The sequence below is a fragment of the Chiloscyllium plagiosum genome, chromosome 27 (genome assembly GCF_004010195.1).
Source record: "Chiloscyllium plagiosum isolate BGI_BamShark_2017 chromosome 27, ASM401019v2, whole genome shotgun sequence".
Lineage (NCBI taxonomy): Eukaryota > Metazoa > Chordata > Chondrichthyes > Orectolobiformes > Hemiscylliidae > Chiloscyllium > Chiloscyllium plagiosum.
In genome coordinates, this window is record NC_057736.1 from 6,519,183 (window position 1) to 6,527,166 (window position 7,984).

The window sequence follows — 7,984 nt, forward strand, 5'->3', positions numbered from 1 at the left end:
ATTGTAATACAGACACATTTGATAGGCTGTACTCATCCGGCTCCTTCCAACTGTGAGTCACCTGATTATTTGGAATGGCTGATATTACATTTCCTGTTGATTATTACCAATCCTTCTCTGAGGACGTGTTGACTCAGGGATGAGTCTGCTCTGAGAAAAACACTTCGTCTGTGCTTTCCACATACTACACGGGCTGTTTGGATTGGATTTCCTCATACAGGGCAGGATGCTCGAGGGAGGTTCTGTGCTAAAGTGGAGTGAGTGAAGCACGAAACCAGTGAAACCTCACTCAGTTAGTGCTTATCTGGTGAATTAGATCATTGCTGCATAAGTGTCACTGTCGTCACATTACATGAGACACTTTGGGGACAGACAGCAAATTAAATGGATTGAGGAATGCGAGAAACAAAACAAAAGCGATAGGTTTAAACAGAATAGACAGGAAAGCTTCTTCTGCTAGTCCAGAGTGTCTGTGCAATGCCCCCACGTGAAACACACCAGTGTTGGCTCAGGTTGGGAGACCCTTGGTTTGAAGCAGCCAGGGTTGTGCGAACATAACCTGGGTGATGATGGGGACACCACCACTGGCCACAGTGACTCCTGCTGGGCAATCCATGTCTGTGCAGGCAATCATGGTCAGTCATTTCATTCATTCAATGGCAGTCCCTCACACACGAGGATGTCTCTCTCCCACCCTCAGGTGGGAGTCAGTGACGGTACAGACCGATGGGGCTAACACAGACTCTGTTTTACTTGGGACAGAAGGTGGGCGGCACGGTGGCACAGTGGTTAGCACTGCTGCCTCACAGCGCCATGAGACCCGGGTTCAATTCCCGACTCAGGCGACTGACTGTGTGGAGTTTGCACATTCTCCCCGTGTCTGCGTGGGTTTCCTCCGGGTGCTCCGGTTTCCTCCCACAGTCCAAAGATATGCAGGTCAGGTGAATTGGCCATGCTAAATTGCCAGTAGTGTTAGGTAAGGGGTAAATGTCGGGGTATGGGTGGGTTACGCTTCGGCGGGTCGGTGTGGACTTGTTGGGCCGAAGGGCCTGTTTCCACACTGTAAGTAATCTAATCTAAAAAAAAAGGTGATCACGGGAAGGGGTGGGTAGGGTGTTGCTGTGGCAACGCCGTTCCTTTCGCTGTTCTCGCCTGGCTTCCACTTTTTCCCGGTTTCCAGATGCTCCTCCTCCACTTTGGACGGTCTTGGGCCGGTGATTCTCAGGTGTCTGTGGGAATGCTGCACTACACGGTGGCTCGGTGGTTAGCACTGCTGCCTCACAGCGCCAGAGACCTGGCTTCAATTCCAGCCTCGGGCTACTGTGTCTGTGTGGAGTTTGCACATTCTCCCCGTGTTGGCTTGGGTTTGCTCTGGTTTCCTCCCACAGTCCGAAGATGTGCAGGTCAGGTGAATTGGCCATGTTAAATTCCCCATAGTGCTAGGTACATTAGTCAGGGATAAATGTAGGGTCGGGGGAATGGGTCTGGGTGGGTTACTCTTTGGACGGTCGGTGTGGACTTGTTGGGCTGAAGGGCCTGTTTCCACACTGTAGGGAATCTAATCTACCCTAGTGAGGCCTGGAGGGTATTACGTTTTTGAAAAAAACATCTGTATACATTGTCACAAAAGCAGTTCGGTTCTGTACAGTGAACAAACCAACGCTTAAGTTTGACTCTACCCCAACAAACCAAAGACATCGCTTACACATACAAGACTATGTGTAACTGAGGTAGTGGGAGGGTCCAATACCTGAGTGGCCTTGAGGGTATCCTTGAATCGCTCCCTCTGTCCCACCTGGGGCTTGCCTGCCGTTTCGGAGCTGGGGGTAGAGCACCTGCGTGGGGAGCCTCATGTTGTTCACCTGGACAACATGCCCAGCCCATCGCAGCTGAATGTGGTCAGTATCTCACCGTCCAATAACACTCGCCAGACAAAGAGTGCATCCTTATTCAACACAATTAAACAAGAGGATATTTTTAAAGTTAGCGCATGGGATGTGGACATTGTCAGCAACGCCAGCATTCAATGCCAATAAACTGAGTGGCTTACTCAGCCATTTTGAGGCAATTAAGAATCAGCCACATTGCTGTGGGTCTGAAGTCACATGGAGGCCTGACCGGAAAGCAGATTTCTTTCTTATGGGGCATTAGTAAACCAGTTGGGTATTTATAATAACAGAAGATTGTTGTGACTAACTTTCAATTCCATTTTTCCCTCATCAAATAGTTGAATGAAAGTCTGTAAGGTACCACCAGTGAGATTTGAACTCATGCTCCATTAGCATTAGGCCAGGTCTCTGGATTAATAAGTGTAGTAGATGTTACCACTACACTACCTCCCCATAAATCCTCCAATTTACTCTACAACCCAACATAGTGCATGCTTTGATATTTAGTTGAGTTATTTAATATTGGATTTCATCTGCATTACGGGAGTATTGTATTTGAGCTGTTCTCACACAACCTCCTGAAAACAGAGACTTATAGCAGGGCACAATATGCTGAATAATGAGAATATATTTCTATATTTCTCCACTCTCGCCTCTTCAGAAAGTTCTGGGTTTTAGGGCCACCCGCAAACAGAGGCCAAATCCATGCTGCCACTCCAGTGCAGGGCTGAGGGAGTGCTGCAATGTCGGAGGAGCTCTGTTTCTGATGAGAATTTAAGCCAAGGCTCCATCTACTCTCCTGGCTGGATGTAAAAGAACCAATGGCGCTTTGTTGACAGACAGAAGGGGACCTCTCATCGATATCCTGGTCAAAGTTTATCCTTTGTGAACAAAACAAACTTATTCAAATGGTCATCGATTTGAAATGGTAACTTCTGCTTTCCCCTCTCTCCTCAGATGCTGTGAGACCGGTTGTGCAATCTCCAGCACCTTCTGCTTTCATTATATAATGAGACGGATGATCTGGTCATTATCGTGTCGCTGTATCTGCACGGATTGGTTTTTCATACATTACAACAGTAATCACAGGCCGAAAATACTGTGTGGTTTGGAAAGTACTAAGGTCATAAAAGATGCAAATCTTTCCTTTTCAATTGCTCTCTCTCGTATTTTAGGAAAACACCTTAAGGGTGTTACACTGATATCACACTGAAAATTAACAAAGGGCACAGAGAACCAATTCAAAGTCCTCTCGATGGAAAGCATGGAGACAATACCACATGTTGGTGAGGTCATGATGAGGTCATGGTGCGGAGGTGCTGACATGATCTTTCACTAATTGGGCCTCAGCCTGTTTTGGGCTATAAGCGATGAATCCTTGCTTCTCTATGCCCCACGATCCTCAGAAACTTATAGAATGGTTACAAAACAGAAGGAGGCAATTCAGCCCATCATGTCGATGACAGCTGTCAGCTAGTCCCACTCTCCTGCCTTCTCTCATAATCCCACAATTCCTTTCTCTTCAATAGTTGCCCAATCCTTTTTGAAAACCACAATTAAACCCACCTCCCTCACACTCTCAGGTAACGCACTCAGATCCCAACTCTAATATTCTCGGTGTTACTGTGCTGTGAAAAATATTTCAATTGTTTGCTGAGTTAATAAAATAATTAGGCTTATTTACGAAACATAATTTATATCTCATTGTGTCTTCATTTTACCACCAGGCCAACAAGGGGGCGAGGCCATATTGGATTTGGTACTGGGGAACAAACCCAGCCAGGTGTTAGATTTGGAGGTAGGTGAGCACTTTGGCAATAGTGACCATAATTCAGGTATGTTTACAATAGCAATGGGCAGAGATAGGTATATACCGCAGGGAAAGATAATTAGATTAGATTCCCTACAGTGTGGAAACAGGCCCAACAAGTCCACACCGACCCTCCGAAGAGCAACCCACCCAGACCCACTTCCCTCTGACTAATGCACCTAACACTATGGGAAATTTAGCATGGCCAATCCACCTGACCTGCACATCTTTGGACTGTAGGAGGAAACCAGAGCACCCGGAGGAAACCCATGCAGAATGTGCAAACTCCACACAGACAGATGTCTGAGGCTGGAATTGACCTTGGGACCCTGGTGCTGTGAGGCAGCAGTGCTAACCACTGAGTCACCGCAGCATGCCAAAAAAAGGCAAGATTTTGGATACATAGGATGATGAAGGAAACTGCAGGAGGTGGACTCTCTTAAAATGTAGAGCCCATTCAAGAAACAGCTACTGTGGATCCTTGGTAAGTATATACCTATGAGGCAGGGAGGTAGTTGTCGAGAGAGGGAGCCATGGTTTACTAAAGGAGTTGAAGCTCTTGTCAAGAGGAAGAGGAAGGCTTGTGAGAGGATAAGGTGTGAAGGCTTAGTTCAGAGGCTTGAGAGTTATAAGTTAGCCAGAAAAGATCTAAAGGGAGGGTTAAGAAGAGCCAGGAGGGGACATGAGAAATTGTTGGTGGATAGGATCAAGGAAAACCCTTAGGCCTTCTATAGGTATATCAGGAATAAAAGAATAACTAGAGTAAGATTAGGGCCAAACAAAGATGACAGTGGAAAGTTGTGTGTGGAATCCGAGGACACAGGGGAAGCACTTAATGAATACTTTTCATCAGTATTCACATTGGAAAAGGGCAATGTTAGTGAGAATATGGAGATACAGGTTACAAGGTTAGATGGGATTGAGGTTGACAAAGAGGAGGTTTTAGCAATTTTGAAAATAGATAAGACCCCTGGGCCGGATGGGATTTATCCTCGGATTCTCTGGGGAGCCAGGGAGGAGATTGCGGAGCCTTTGACTTCAATCTTTATGTCAGCATTGTTGACAGGAGTAATGCCAGAAGACGGAGGATAGCAAATGTTGTTCCCTTGTTTAAGAAGGGGAGTCGGGACAGCCCTGGTAATTATACGCCAGTGAGCCTTACTTTGGTTGTGAGTAAGGTGTTGGAAAATGTTATAAGAGATAGGATTTATAATCATCTGGAAAGGAATAATTTGATTAGGGATAGTCAACACGGTTTTGTGAAGGGTAGGTCATGCCTCACTAACCTGATTGAGTTCTTCAAGAAGGTGACAAATCAGGTGGATGAAGATAAGGCAGTTGATGTGGAGTATATGGAGCCGAAAATGTGTTGCTGGAAAAGCGCAGCAGGTCAGGCAGCATCCAGGGAACAGGAGAATCGACGTTTCGGACATAAGCCCTTCTTCAGGAATCCTCGTGGAGTATATGGACTTCAGTAAGGTGTTTGATAAGGTTCCACATGGTAGGCTATTGCACAAAATACAGAGTTTCAGGGATGAAGGTGATTTAGCAGTTTGGATCAGAAATTGGCTAGCTGAAAGAAGACAGAGGGTGGTGGTTGATGGGAAATATTCCATCCTGGAGCTCAGTTTCCAGTGGTGTGCTGCAAGGGTTTTTGGGGGCCATTGCTGTTTGTCATTTTTATAAATGATCTGGAGGTGGGCGTAGAAGGATGGGTTAGTAAATTTGCAGATGACACTAAGGTAGGCAGAGTTGTGGATAGTGCCGAAGGATGTTGTGGGCTACAGAGGGACATAGGTAAGATGCAGAGCTGGGCTGAGAAGTGGCAAATGGAGTTTAATGTTGAAAAGTGTGAGGTAGTTCACTTCGGAATCAGTAACAGGAATGCAGAGTCCTGGGCTAATGGTAAAATTCTTGGCAGTGTAGATGAACAGAGAGATCTCAGTGTCCAGGTGCATAAATCCTTGAACGTTGCCACCCAGGTTGATAAGGTTGTTAAGAAGGCATATGGTATGCTGGCATTTATTGGTAGGGGGATTGTGTTTCGGAGCCACGATGTCATGTTTCAACTGTACAAGACACTGGTAAGGCCGCACCTGGAGTATTGAATACAGTCCTGGTCACCGCATTATACGAAGGATGTAGAAACTTGAGTTCAGAGGAGATTTACTGGGATGTCACCTGGTATGGAAGGAAGGTCTTACAAGGAAAGCGGAGGGAACGGAGGCTGTTTTTGTTGGAGAGCACAAGGTTGAGAGATGACTTAATCAAGATGTATAAGGTAATCAGAGGGTTAGATAGTGTGGAATAGTGAAGGCTAACACAAGGGGACATAGCTTTAAATTGGGGGTGATAGATTTAGGACAGATATCAGGGGTAGTTTCTTCACTCAGAGAGTAATAAGGCATGGAGTGGCCTGCCTGCAACAGTAGTAGACTCACTGACGTTAAGGGCATTTAAATGGGCATTAGATAGACATATGGATAATAATGGAATGCTGTAGGTTAGATGGGCATCAGGCTTTTTTCACAGGTCAGTGCAACATCGAGGGCCAAAGGGCCTGTACTGCTCTGTAATGTTCTCCATTCTATGTTCTAAGGCTGTGAGAGTGAGCAGGATCATTGACATTGTTTCACTTCCTGTTGTACAACCACAGAAACTAGCAGCAGGAGTAGGCCATTCAGCCCATCAATCCTGTTCCATTATTCAGTATGACCATGGCCATTCCGCTATCCAAATACTGTATTCCCACACTCCTTCATGCTTTTCAAATCTAAAAATGTATCAATCTCTTTCTTGAATATACTCAGTGTATGTATACTGTGTGTCATTAGCATATTACACAGTCAGACGTAACCCCTAACGCAGATAATGTCGGAGATACTCAGCAGGTCTGGCAGCGTCTGTGGAGAGAGAAACAGAGTTAACATTTTGAGTCCAATATGACTCTTCTTCAGAACTGAACAGAAGACTCGGAGACAGTGAGGAGTGCAGATGCAGGAAGCCAGGGTCAATAGATGTGAAGCTGGAAGTGCACGGCAGGTCAGACAGCATCTGAGGAGCAAGAAGATCAATGTTTCGTCAGAACTCACAGGACTTTGATGACCCCGAAACATTGACTCTCCTGCTTCTCGGATGCTGTCTGACCTGCTGTGCTTTTCCAGCTTCATAGCTATTGACTCTGAACAGAGGACTCCTCTTCTTCTGAAGAACAGTCATACCAGATTCGAGATGGTAGTTCTGTCAGATGCTGCCAGCCCTGCTGAGTTTCTCTCTGTGTTTGTTTCAGATTTCCAGTATCCACAGTATTCGAGAGTTAACTCCCCAGGCTATTCACTGCATAACGCCTTGTTGGAAAATCTTCTGCTCTGACAAGTCTCAGACAGGAGAAGTACTTGCTGGACCAAGCAGGGGGAGGAGCAACCTTCCACCAGCTGCCATTCTGTTTCGTTTTACTGATCCTTTACCCTTTTACCGTTTTCAACGCACTGTCTCTACACTGCCATCTGCTTCGTGCTAATTCATCCAATTGGCTGTTGAATCTTCCCCTGTGTCTAGGTCATAAGTGCAATCAGGACATTCGACTGCAGTAGTCAGCTGGGACAGGGGTTGTGTTGGTTCTGATCCTGACCTTGTTTGGGTTGGCCATGCCAAGTTGCCCACCGTGTCCAGGGGATGTGCAGGTTCAGTGGATTAGCCATGGGAAAGGTGTGGTTTTAGGATAGGGAAGGGGGTGGATCTGGATGGGATGTTCTTCAGTGTGGATTTGATGGGCTGAATGGCCTGCTTCCACAGTGTAAGAATTCTATGATTCGATGATGATTCTGTGATTCTCAAACTCCTATCCTGGATGCGGCCACTAAGTTCAGTCTCCTGGGCAATTGCAACGTTTCCTGTTTTTATTTTAGATTTTCAACATCTGTAGTATTTTGCTTTAAGATTATTAGCTACCTTAGTGATGGTTGGAAATCAAAGCTTGCAGATCAGCTGATTACACTGAACACCCCACATGGCCCCACAATGTGCCAGTCCTGTGTAGAGTCATGTTCACCAGAAACTCCTGAGCTGGAACCCGAGTTAGTGACACTCACCCACACACTGAACTCAGATTCCATGCTGGGGGATTTAAAATGTATTTTCAATCTCTTAGGCTCAGGAATGAGGGGCAGTGGGGTTGGGGGCGTGGGGTTAAGGGGCTGAGGATTGGGTGGTGGGATTTAGTGTGCGGGATTTAGAGGTGTTTCAGGGGTGGGATCTGGGCTGTGGGATTTTGGGATGGGGTTGG